The sequence below is a fragment of the Dendrobates tinctorius genome, unplaced genomic scaffold (assembly GCF_039654945.1).
Source record: "Dendrobates tinctorius isolate UK_male_01 unplaced genomic scaffold, ASM3965494v1 ptg000382l, whole genome shotgun sequence".
Taxonomy (NCBI): Eukaryota; Metazoa; Chordata; class Amphibia; order Anura; family Dendrobatidae; genus Dendrobates; species Dendrobates tinctorius.
Window position 1 is genome coordinate 938,212 of NW_027362048.1, and position 13,166 is coordinate 951,377.

A 13,166-nucleotide genomic window follows, 5' to 3' on the forward strand; every position below is an offset into this window, starting at 1 on the left:
AAAGGAGACTTAGACGTAGACTCGTTGATGTGGTTGTTGTAGGCAAATTCGGCCCACGGAAGCAGGTGGGACCAGTCGTTGTGGTGGGCGTTGGAGAAGTGGCGAAGATAGTTTATCAAAATCTGGTTCGTGCGCTCAGCCTGACCATTAGTTTGAGGATGGTAGGCTGAGGAGAAGTCCAAAGTGACATCCATGCGTTTACACAGGGCTCGCCAGAAGTGTGAAGTGAACTGAACTCCTCTATCCGAAACGATATGCTGAGGAAAACCGTGAATCCGGAAGACATGGGAAATGAAGATTCTCGCCAGTTCAGGAGCGGAGGGCAACCCAGGCAGGGAGATGAAATGTGCCATTTTGGAGAATCGATCTACAACCACGAGGATGACTGTGTGACCCGAAGACCGAGGTAGATCGGTAATAAAATCCAACGCGATGTGCTGCCAGGGAGCCGAAGGAACCGGGAGCGGGTGAAGAAGACCAGCGGGTAAGTGTCGGGGAACTTTATTCCTGGCACAAGACGGACAAGAAGCGACAAAACTTCGGGTATCTTGAGCAAGAGAGGGCCACCAGTAATAACGAGAGACGAAGGCGAGGGTTTTCTTGAGACCACCGTGGCCAGCTAGTTTGGAGGTATGACCCCACTGTAAGACTCGCCTCCTATTGTTCTCTTGAACAAACGTCTTACCCGGCGGCAATGAAGTTAGGTTTACAGGAGCAACCACCATGACCTTGCTAGGATCCACGATGTGCGAAGGCTCTTCGTCACAGTCGGTAACCAAAAAGGACCTGGATAGGGCATCTGCCTTGAGGTTCTTATCGCCGGGGCGAAAATGGAGTTCGAAATCGAACCGAGCGAAGAACAGAGACCACCTGGCTTGACGGGGATTGAGTCTTTGCGCCGTCCGGATGTACGCCAGGTTCTTGTGGTCAGTGTAGATCCTGACGGGGTGGACCGCTCCCTCGAGGAGGTACCGCCATTCCTCCAAGGCCAACTTGATGGCGAGCAGTTCTCTATCGCCAATGGTATAGTTTCTCTCCGGGGTGGAGAAGGACTTAGAAAAGAAGCCACAGGTGACCAATCGACCAGAGGGTGCCGTCTGGGAGAGAACTGCACCGGCTCCGATGGCAGAGGCATCTACTTCCAGAGTGAAGGGTTTGTTGACCTCTGGGCGATGGAGTACGGGAGCCGTTGCAAAAGCTTGTTTCAGGGAGCGGAATGCGTCTTCGGCCTCAGGAGACCAGAAGTGGGGATTAGCCCCCTTACGGATCAGAGCGGAGATAGGGCTGGTCAGGGAGGAAAAGTGTGGAATAAACTGCCGGTAGTAATTGGCGAACCCCAGGAATCGTTGGATGGCCTTCACTCCCTGGGGACGCGGCCAGTTTAGTACGGCCGACAATTTTCCCGGATCCATCCGTAGACCGGTACTAGAAATGATGTAGCCCAAAAACGGTAGAGAAGACTGTTCAAAGGCGCATTTTTCAAGTTTGGCATAGAGACGATGCTCTCTTAGGCGCGACAAGACTTGACGGACGTCCTTTCTGTGAGAAGACAGGTCCGAGGAAAATACCAGAATATCATCCAGGTACACCACCACACAAGAATAGAGAAGGTCCCGGAAGACATCATTGACGAATTCTTGAAACACGGCGGGTGCATTGCATAAACCAAAGGGCATAACCAGATATTCATAGTGGCCATCGCGGGTGTTGAAAGCCGTTTTCCACTCATCTCCGGAACGGATGCGGATTAGGTTGTAGGCTCCCCGCAAATCCAATTTGGTAAAGATTTGCGCCCCTCGGAGACGATCAAACAGTTCCGGGATGAGAGGAAGCGGATATTTGTTTTTAATTGTAATATCGTTGAGTCCCCGATAGTCAATACAGGGACGCAGGGTTCCTTCCTTCTTCTTGACGAAGAAAAAACCCGCACCCGCGGGCGAGGAAGACGGGCGAATGAAGCCTTTGGCCAAGTTTTCTTGAACATATTCGGACATGGCTTGGGTCTCTGATGGTGACAGCGGATAAATCCGACCTCGGGGAGGAGTAGAGTCGGGAACGAGATCGATGGGACAGTCGTAGGAACGGTGAGGGGGCAGGGCCTCTGCCTCTTTCTTACTGAAGACATCCGCATAGGCCCAATAGGCCGAAGGTAAATCTGGAGATACCGAAGTTGGCCGAGAGGAGTCTCTTGGCTGGACGGAAAGCAAACACCCTCTGTGACAGAACTGTCCCCACCGTACGACGTCACCAGACCGCCAGTCCAAGGTTGGCTCGTGTTTTCTTAGCCAAGGAAGACCCAACAGGATAGTGTGTGATAGGGTCGGCAGCACATAGAAGGCAATCCTCTCCAGATGCAAGGCGCCGATCTGAAGGTCCAATTCTTCGGTGACCTGTGTAACGGACACCCGCAGGGGTTGGCCGTCAACCGATGCAATCTGCCGAGGAGTCTCCAGGGATCTGACCGGAATACGAAGCCTCCTGACTGCCTCAAGCTGAATGAAATTTCCAGCCGCACCTGAATCTATGTAAGCCCACTCGGAGAAACGCTTGGAACCAAGGTGCAAGAGAACAGAAAGAGTCAAGGGTAGAGAGGAGTCGTTGGTACCTAGGGAGGCCTCTCTTACCTGTCCTAGGCGGAGGCGTTTCCCGGACGCACAGGGCAGGAACGCAAGAAGTGTGATGCACTCCCACAATACAGGCAAAGACCCTGAGTGAACCTCTCCTGGCGGCGTTGCTCCACTGGCTTGAGGCGATCTATTTGCATAGGCTCAGGTGCGGGGGATGCCGACGCCAGGGCAGGGCGTGAGCGAGGTGGGCTGCGGGCAGCGGTTGGAACACGAGGAAACCTCCTATCCCTGGCGGCCTCTCGAGAACGCTCCTGGAAGCGCAAGTCGATGCGTATAGCCAGGGAAATTAGATCCTCCAACGAGGTTGGAGTGTCCCGTCCTGCTAATTCATCTTTAATTCGACCTGAGAGGCCCCGCCAAAAAGCTCCTACCAAGGCCTCATTGTTCCATCCAACCTCGGAGGCCAGGGTACGGAAGCGAATGGCGTATTGACCCACGGAGAGCGAGCCCTGTTGCAGGTTAAAAAGTGACTCGGTAGCAGAGGCTACGCGACCCGGCTCGTCGAACACCTTGCGAAAAGAGTCAAGGAAGGTGGAGAGTTGGGAGACCAAGGGGTCATCACGCTCCCAAAGGGGGTTTACCCAGGCTAAAGCCTCACCCTCCAAATGGGACACGACAAAGGCCACCTTGGCTCTGTCGGTGGGGTACTGTAGAGGCAATAGCTCAAAATGGAGCTGACACTGATTCAAAAAACCCCTGCACGACTTAGAATCGCCACTATAACGCGGGGGTTTTGCCAAACGGGGCGGCGGATGGGATACCGCCGCCTGGGCCGGAGTCGAGGCAACAGACTGCAGGGCAAGGAGACGATTATCTATGGAAGCCATATAATTCAATATATGGGCCTGGGTGTCTCGCTGCTGAGCCAGCTCCTGTTGGAGACTGCCCAGCTGGGAGGCGGTCCCAGGATCAGAGGCCTGTAGAGATGACAAGCGGGTCTCCATGGATTTAAGGAAGGACATTATCCTTGCCTGATTCTCCCTTAAGAATAGGAGCTCTTTTTGGGTTGGGGTCGGAGCACCAGCGGGGTCCATGGCCTGACTATACTGTTATGCTGGAGAACTGAGGGGAACCGGAAGTGAACCCGCAGGACCGCGACGACGAACCTCCTCGAGGCGAGCTGGCCAAGTGGACCACCCCCTATACAGGGAGCGTCTGGGACAAGCCTCGGAGAGACTATCGCCGCGGAAGCTGGTACCCGGGGACACAGTAGGGAGAGAACAGGGATAGCCACAAGGTTAGGTTAGGCAGGTACGGATCCAGGCAGACAGAGGTAGACCCTGCGGCAGGAGCTGGAGACCGGTGACGAAGCAGACACTAGGGAAACAAAACAGAAGGAGCAATCACAAGGGGAGACTGGGCACAGAGGAAACAGGACAAGGCGCTAGGCAGGAGAAGTGCAGAGCAGAGGGGACCTGAATAAGCCGTGCTAGGCACAATGGATAGTCAGGCACCGAGCAGGAGGCGGAACTGCTAGATATAGGGCGGCAAGCAGCGCTTCCGGGTCAGGAGGGGACAGGGGGTGGAGCAGTGAAAGCAGGATTAGTGGCGCGCAGTGCGCAGGCGCACCCGGCGGGCACGGAAGGCCGGCAGCGGCGGCGGCGGAGAGGACGCAGGAGGATGCGCGCGCCTACCGGGAGCGCGCCGGGAGAGGAGAGCGCGCCGGCGCTCGTGAGGCGGAGCAGAGGACGCGGCCACGAGCGGCACAGGAGGAGCAGCGGGGAGCGTGGCAGCAGGTGATGTAACACAGTTTAGATTTCCCCTTTCTTTCTTTAGGCCTATTTAGTTCTCCAGCTGTGATCGAGGGGTCTAGGACATCGTAGGAACCTCCCACGGCTACTGTTAGCTGTTGCGGATAGGATCAGGGGTCTGCAATCCGATAACTACCAACCTCTCCGGTTTTCTGGACTTAGCTTGTATTTTTGTTTTCTCCTCCTCCGGTGACTCATTCATAACAGTCTGCGGCTCATCGTGGTGGGGTGTATGCTTTTCCTGTGGGAAGCCTGGCCATTTTATGAGAGCTTGCCCAGTTCATGCCAAGTCTCCTGTCAAATCTATGCAAGTAGGAGGAGCTAGTTTGTTTTCGGAGCTGCCTACGGTTCGGGGAGTGGTGTCGGCATGTTTGTACTGTGGGCAGACTGGTCATGTCCTGAAGGCTTGCCCATTGCGCGCCAAATTATCTGTGCCATCTGAGAAGCTGCATTCCCCTGGTCACTTGGAGGGAGGCGACCAGGGAGTATACATTTCCTCCATTTTGCCCTCCCAAAGTACCATGTCAGCAGAGGTCTTGGCTGGCGGGGTACTGTAGGTGATACCGGTGTTTGTGGATAGCGGAGCAGGAGTCAGTCTGGTGGATGCTCACTTTGTCCAGACTCATGGTCTAAGGTGTAGGACGCTAGCCCAGCCTATAAGCGTCCAGGTTGTAAACTCTGTTCCACTGAGCCAGGGGAGCTTGACCAAGGTCATAGAGAATATCCATCTGCGTATAGGATATCATGAGGAGTCCTTGTTATGCTACGTCTTGGAGGGAATGCCGGTACCTATTGTTTTAGGCCTCCCTTGGCTGAAAAGACACAACCCAGTAATAGATTGGCAGGCGAGGGAAGTGGTCAGCTGGGGGCACTCGTGTGAGGGCTGCTGCCTAAGAACTACTGTCTCTGCCGTCTCTCTTCAACGGACCCCTTCCTTTCTGGTGAGGGCAGCAGATGTGCTGCAGGAGAGTAGGGGCAAGTCTCAACTCTCGCCATTGGCCAACCCTGGGAGGCTCAGACCTTGTGGTGGAAGGGGTTGGAAGGTGGTGTACCCCTTGGTGAGGTGCGGGGGTGTGAGTGTGGTGACACAGGGGGACGCCTCTGGTGTCAATCCCAGAAAGAGTTCTCCAAGTGGTTACAAACGAACGAGTGGCAATAAACGTTCAGGTCCGGACCTGTGTATGCACAAGCGTGTATGGGTGGCCACCAAAAAAAACATCCAGTGCAAGTGTGTTGTGGAGTGTTACCAGCTCATACCAAACATACACAACCCGTTCCCCAGGTAAGCGCTTCGGAGATGTGTGTTGCCTACAGAACATACGTTGCCAATACCAGCGGGCTCATTTCTCATCAACCTGACATGCAGGTAGTTGCTGGGGTGAACTCTGGGTCTGGGCGTCCCCGCTGTAGGTGGTTCCCTGATGGGGAGCGGTCTGGAGGGTCCAGAGGCCCCTCATTAAGGGGAGGGTACCGTCATGATCCATGCTGGATCAGGACTGATAAAAAGCACAGGTAACCTTTTTTTTCTTAAGCTGTGCTTAAGGTTGGTTTTTGTCCCCGGTGGTCATTAGGATTATTGCACTGTGGTGTCGTTTGTTCTGTTTTCCCCCGGTGGTGGTGAGCATCATTGCACTCTAGTTTCTTTAGTTAAGTGCACATGATTATTATGCAGGTGTGATTGCTGGCTCTGCTATAAAAGAGTCACAGGTGTTGCAATCAGTGTTGGTTATAGTGTTCATTTCAACCATCCTTGGTGGAGGAAGGAGCTGGAGAGCGTTCCTTGCAGCACTGTCTTAGCCTTGGTGTGGAAGGAGTCATAGGGGATTTCCTTGTAGCTCTGACAGAGCTTGGTGGCAGTGATTCAGGAGGAGAGCTGCATTCTGGTGGTGGACTCTGTTGCCAGGAGCAAGTACAACAGAGTAAACCTAAGTTGTGTTATTTCGGGATAATAGACGGCCGTTCATTGAGTATTATGTAAAGTGTGATTCCTTATAAGTGCTTTATATTAGAGCTTAAAATAGTGTCTCAGTATATTATATGCGCATATTACTTGATATTCAAAGGTGTGTTTAAAGATGTCCTTAAGCCATTAGTGTTCCTTCTAATTACATATGGCATTATAATAATATTTTTTAATTTATTGTATATTTAATAAAATTGCAATTTATTATAAAAATTATTTTGGGTTCTTGTGTTTTATCTGTTTACTCCTTCTCTTGCTGTAGATTGTGGAGTGGCAGTAATTGGTTTTAAGATTTCTATATAAATAGCACAAGCTAATTTTTTGGATCTGTTTTTTTTTATTTAAATGCACTGTGACCTATAGCATTTGCTGACCCCCAATATTGTGCCTGTGTAAGGGAGGGACAGGACTGAAGTCGTGACCTGAATAACAGCTATTTCCATGTCCAATATTTCCCCTACAGAAAAATGTACTCTTCTCTTCTGCTTACCTGCATCTTCAGAATCAGCTTCCTCTGGGCACTTCCCAGGCAATAATGGTCCCTCTTCCAGGCGCCCCCCAGCAATGGAGACAGTCCGAGTCAACTTTAACACTTTCTTTACTGAGTATTTCACACGTTACCTCCACAGATGGTACATTGTGACATTTGCTTGTTTCCTCATCTTTCCCTTTCTGGCTGACACTTCTGTGCAGTACACGCCTGGACCGGACCGTTCTAGACTGCTCCCCAGTTCCTTACTGGCCTAACCTGGCCATGTTGACAATTCCTTCTGCCTGTTTCGCCACAGACTCGATATTAGTCACCAGGCTTGGTTGCCTCTGGTAAAGCATACGGCCCGTCTGTACCGAACTCATTGAAGTACCAGCTTCCTTCACTTCATCTGTCCAGCCGACTCCTGCCTTAAAAGCATCAGCCCAGGCGACAAGTCGCCACATCTTTCCGTTTCTGAACTGGCCCACTGCTATGACACACAGGTGCCGTGGGTAACGTGGGCTGCAGCTCTTGAACGTTGCGTCGCTGCCAAGCTGTCCAGGCCTATAGCCCATGTGGACTCTAGGGCACCCTGGCCCCATCTGACCTAACTTCCTACGAGGTCCCCGCTTACTACCCGACAGCCCCTCCTACACTTAACCCTATATAAACGTCCTATCAGTTATACATATAGAGCCCTCTAGTGTGCCCCCACCTAGTGGCCCGCAACAAAACTACACTTTTCCCCAAGACTATGTAAACTTTATACTAAAGTGCCCTCCTCTAATGTCCCCAAAAGGATGCACTAACTTACCCTAACTTTACATGCACAACAGACACATTATATTATGCAATAATATAATACACAAGACAACAAGACAATATGTTACAACTTTCTACACAATGGTAACACATACATGTGGCAATACCATTAAGGACAAGCGATAATACATATTTCTATGTAACAGTACCGCAGACGTTAATCATAAACATTATAACTTAGCAATATATACACAATAACATAGGAGGGACAAATCTGAGGAAGGGAAGCAAGAAATACATCATATCTCACTCCCTTACACCTGCTCACAGCACAACCTCCTAAGGTGGTGGCTCTGTGGTGGTTTGGTACTAGCTGGGGATTATGAACCCATCCTAAAGTCATTGCGCTAAGAGGTGCTGTGATTCACTTTTTTCTTTCTTAAGTCAATTTTTCTCCTGTGGTCAACCAGGATGATAATAACTATGATCAGGGGCGTACAAAAAAATCATGGGGCCCCATAGCAAAAGTCTGAATGCCCCCCCCCCAAAAAAAAAAAAAAATCAACAGGTGCTCTTAACTCCAGGCATGCATGTTATAGGTCAAACAATTAATTTTATAGCCAGTCTTTGATTTTTTTCAGTTCTCAGCATGTATGTGCTGCTGAGAACAATAATAATCTATGCACACAAAACAATCTATACTGATCATCCTGTGAGCATAAGAAATGCCAAAATGGGCTATCAGCTATTGGCCAACAAGTAGCTGATTGATTGTCAATATATATCACAGACATTTAGCAAGGCAGAATAAATCATTGGTGACTCAGTGGTGTATATATATATTATATATACACACACACACACACACACACACACACACACACCTGCAGTGCATGCAGGGCCCCCTCCTCCACCCTCCACAGTGCGTGCAGCCGGGCCCCCCTCCCCAAGGTGCAAAGTGCAGACAGAGCCATTGTAAATGTAAAGTGCCAGGCTGCCAGCAGACGCTGTATATCGCACACAGGACGCTGTATATCGCACACAGGACGCTGTATATCGCACATAGGACGCTGTATACGATATGAGCGGTGGAACGCACTAAATAAAATTATAAATAAAGTGCGTTCACCGCTCGGGGTCCACCGTGCGGTAGTTGGTAAAACCGCTGCTAGATGGTTGCAGAGCTATCAGGCGGGGAAGTGCACAGGGTTTGGATGAGACCCAGATGCAGAAAGCAAGCTCTGTTGAACACACAGAGCTGCAAGCACAAAGACATATAAAGTAATGCTGGAGCGAGCTCAGTTTTACTCACAGAGCTGCAAACACAAAGACAAGCTCTGTTGCACTCCCAGAGCTGCAAGCATACACAAGCTCTTTTTCACTCACAGAGCTGCAAGCACATACAAACTCTGTTTCACCCACAGAGCTGCAAGCATACATACATGTGTAATAACGCTGAGTCTGTTTTTAGACTCACAGAGTCTCAGCGAAAGTGTCACGGTATTTACAGTCACAGAAGTAGCCTTCGGCAGCAGGACTACTCCCTCTAGACCTACCGTTTGTTAAGACACGAGGTGTCGCAACTGCGGACGCGGGTATAGGCTGCAACTGCAGCGTGGCGAGGGCCGCAGGCAAGACGCTGCAAACTGCTGGCGCAATGCAGACGCTAAGCTGCTGAAAAGGTATAGCTGGCGCTAGCGCTGCTACTGGCGGCTGCCCAATCACTCACACAATCGTAATATCAGAGGGAAGGGGTTTCATAATAAGTCATCCACCAGTCCAAGCATCCATACCAAACACACAGCAGCAAGTATGAGAATACTAGCGCATGGCGGAACGGCCATGTGCACATTTTATAGCGTACGGGACCTGCTGGAAATCTCCAGAGCCCTGAGCTGAACCAATGGAATCAGGAGCAGGACCTGAGCACCTGACTCCTGAACTCCAATGGGAGCTCATTCCACGAGCATGGTCAGAAGCTGGCTGAAAGGACTTAGCCTCTGGAGACAAATGTGAGGATCTGAATCTCTGCATATGTATGGCAGGACACAGATTCCTAACATTACTCCCCCTCCTAAGGCCCCCTCCTCCCTGAAACTTCCGGGCAACTGACCCGTGCCCTACGATGGCACAGGGCTCAAACTCGTCCGAGGACGAGCTTGGTGTCCAGGTAGGTGTTACAGTCACCCGAGACACCAGGAAGGCATCAGTGGAATCGAGGTCACCAGGTTTCAAGAGGGACACCTGGGAGATGGCAGGAGCGGGAATGACCGAGGCACGCCGCTGCGTGTCGGCAGATGTCGCCACACTCTGCCTGGGATGGTTAGGCTGAGCACAAAAGGTGCAAGCCTGAATAAATTTTTTAATGTCCCGAGCTCTATGGGGCCACCAATACGCACCAGCCAGTAGCTTAGAGACCTGCATATAGCCCCGATGATGGTGCGTGTTAGGCGCATGTGCCCAGGCGAGCACCTGAGCCCTGAGATGAGGAGGCACAAAAGTCTCGATGACCGGTTCAGACTCCACCTTTTGCGGGGAGACGGCTTCCGAAGAAACCGCACAAACATGGTGACAACCGCAAATGGAATCCTGGTCGGAGTCTGAATTAAGGTGGGTACGAGATATCTCCATGGGCTCAGGAGGTAGAACCTCTGGCTCCGCCAGCTCAGGAGGTTCAAAAAATTTGGGAGCTGAAACGGATTTGCGCTTGGAGTGCGCCCGCTCCATACCGCGCTCCGAAAAACGGAGGTCAATCCGTGAGGAGACGGCGATTAGCTCCTCTAAACTGGTGGGGATCTCTCTAGTAGAGAGAGCATCCTTCACGTGCTCTGCTAGACCTCGCCAAAAGACGGGGATAAAGGCCCTGTCAGACCATTCCAACTCAGACACCAGTGTCTGAAAACGAACGGCATAATGGCTGACCGAGAGTGACCCCTGGGTAAGGGCGAGTAATTGCAGAGACGTGTCGTGAGTGACCCGAGGACCGAGAAAAACTTGCCTGATGGCTGTAAGCAAGTGGGCAGCGGTCCGAATCTCAGGATCACCACGTTCCCACAGAGGCGTAGCCCATTCCAGCGCCTTGCCCGACAGTAGGGAAACAATAAAGGCCACCTTAGACTGCTCCGTGGGGAACTGAGCAGCCAGCAGCTCCAGGTGTATCGAGCACTGGCTGACGAAACCCCTGCAGGAGGCGCCATCCCCAGAATATTTATCGGGCAACGGGAGGCGGGTAACTGTCCGCGCAGGGACGGACCTGGACATACGCTCTACCGCCTCTGTGAGTGCCTGAACAGCAGCATCTGTGGCCTGCGCAGCTGCGAGAGACCTCTCAAGGGTAGCCAGACGAGCCTCGAGCTGTCGCACGACCTGTAACAGCTGCTGCTGGTCTGCCATCTCTAGCCAGACCCTGGCGCTAGTATTATGTTATGAGCGGTGGAACGCACTAAATAAAATTATAAATAAAGTGTGTTCACCGCTTGGGGTCCACCGTGCGGTAGTTGGTAAAACCGCTGCTAGATGGTTGCAGAGCTATCAGGCGGGGAAGTGCACAGGGTTTGGACGAGACCCAGATGCAGAAAGCAAGCTCTGTTGAACACACAGAGCTGCAAGCACAAAGACATATAAAGTAATGCTGGAGCGAGCTCAGTTTTACTCACAGAGCTGCAGACACAAAGACAAGCTCTGTTGCACTCCCAGAGCTGCAAGCATACACAAGCTCTGTTTCACTCACAGAGCTGCAAGCACATACAAACTCTGTTTCACCCACAGAGCTGCAAGCATACATACATGTGTAATAACGCTGAGTCTGTTTTTAGACTCACAGAGTCTCAGCGAAAGTGTCACGGTGTTTACAGTCACAGAAGTAGCTTTCGGCAGCAGGACAACTCCCTCTAGACCTACCGTTTGTTAAGACACGAGGCGTCGCAACTGCGGACGCGGGTATAGGCTGCAACTGCAGCGCGGCGAGGGCCGCAGGCAAGACGCTGCAAACTGCTGGCGCAATGCAGACGCTAAGCTGCTGAAAAGGTATAGCTGGCGCTAGCGCTGCTACTAGCGGCTGCCCAATCACTCACACAATCGTAATATCAGAGGGAAGGGGTTTCATAATAAGTCATCCACCAGTCCAAGCATCCATACCAAACACACAGCAGCAAGTATGAAAATACTAGCACATGGCGGAACGGCCATGCGCACTTTTTATAGCGTACGGGACCTGCCGGAAATCTCCAGAGCCCTGAGCTGAACCAATGGAATCAGGAGCAGGACCTGAGCACCTGACTCCTGAACTCCAATGGGAGCTCATTCCACGAGCATGCTCAGAAGCTGGCTGAAAGGACTTAGCCTCTGGAGACAAATGTGAGGATCTGAGTCTCTGCATATGTATGGCAGGACACAGATTCCTAACAGTATATCGCACACATGATGCTGTATATTGCACACAGGATGCTGTATATCGCACACAGGACACTATATCACACACAGGACACTGTATATCACACACAGGATGCTGTATATCACACACAGGACACTGTATATCACACACAGGATGCTGTATATCACACAGGACGCTGTATATCGCACACAGGACACTATATCACACACAGGACACTGTATATCACACACAGGATGCTGTATATCACACACAGGACACTGTATATCACACACAGGATGCTGTATATCACACACAGGACGCGACGCTGTATATCACACACAGGATGCTGTATATCACACACAGGATGCTGTATATCACACACAGGACACTGTATATCACACACAGGATGCTGTATATCACACAGGACGCTGTATATCGCACACAGGACACTATATCACACACAGGATACTGTATATCACACACAGGATGCTGTATATCACACACAGGACACTGTATATCACACACAGGATGCTGTATATCGCACACAGGACGCGACGCTGTATATCACACACAGGACGCGACGCTGTATATCACACACAGGACGCGACGCTGTATATCTCACACAGGACACTGTATATCTCACACAGCACAGTGAGGGGACACATTTAACAAAAAAAATCCACCCCCAGCCGGGCTCACAGAGTCACCATCTTGTGTGTGTCCCTGTCCCTGAGTGAGAGAGGCTCATGATGAATGTTTTCTGCTTCCTGCTTCCTGCAATGCACGCTGCTCTCTGGCTTCCAGGAGGCGTGGCATTCTTATGCAAATCCAGCCAGAGACTTCAGCCAACTGCTGACCAGGAAACAAGGAAAGGGGAGCTTCAAGGGGCCCAACCAGGGGGTATACAGCGGCCGTCGCTTACATTTAATTAAAGGAGATAGTACTGTGTCAGCACAGCACAGCTGCCAAACCGCAGCGGCCGTCGCGGGCCCCCTCACCCATCAGGGGCCCCAGTCTGCTATTATTGACTGTACGCCCCTGACTATGATTTACTTCAGTACAATGTAAAATAAGTAATAGAGAATTTAAAGCTCATATTTTCTTTCATGTTAATTTACCATGGATTAAAGTGTAACTAAAGAATTAAACATTTTGAATACATTGTGGCCCCTGTTAAGTTTCATTGATCAGAGAAGTCTTGAGTACGGACAAACCCACT

The 13,166-nt window shown here is 51.2% G+C and overlaps 1 protein-coding gene across 1 annotated transcript in view; it reads right to left on the bottom strand.

The window, feature by feature from the left end:
• LOC141075953 (large neutral amino acids transporter small subunit 3-like) overlaps nt 1–13,166 on the bottom strand; it is a 292,296-nt gene that overhangs the window by 192,282 nt on the left and 86,848 nt on the right. The gene's annotated exons all lie outside the window — the stretch shown is intronic.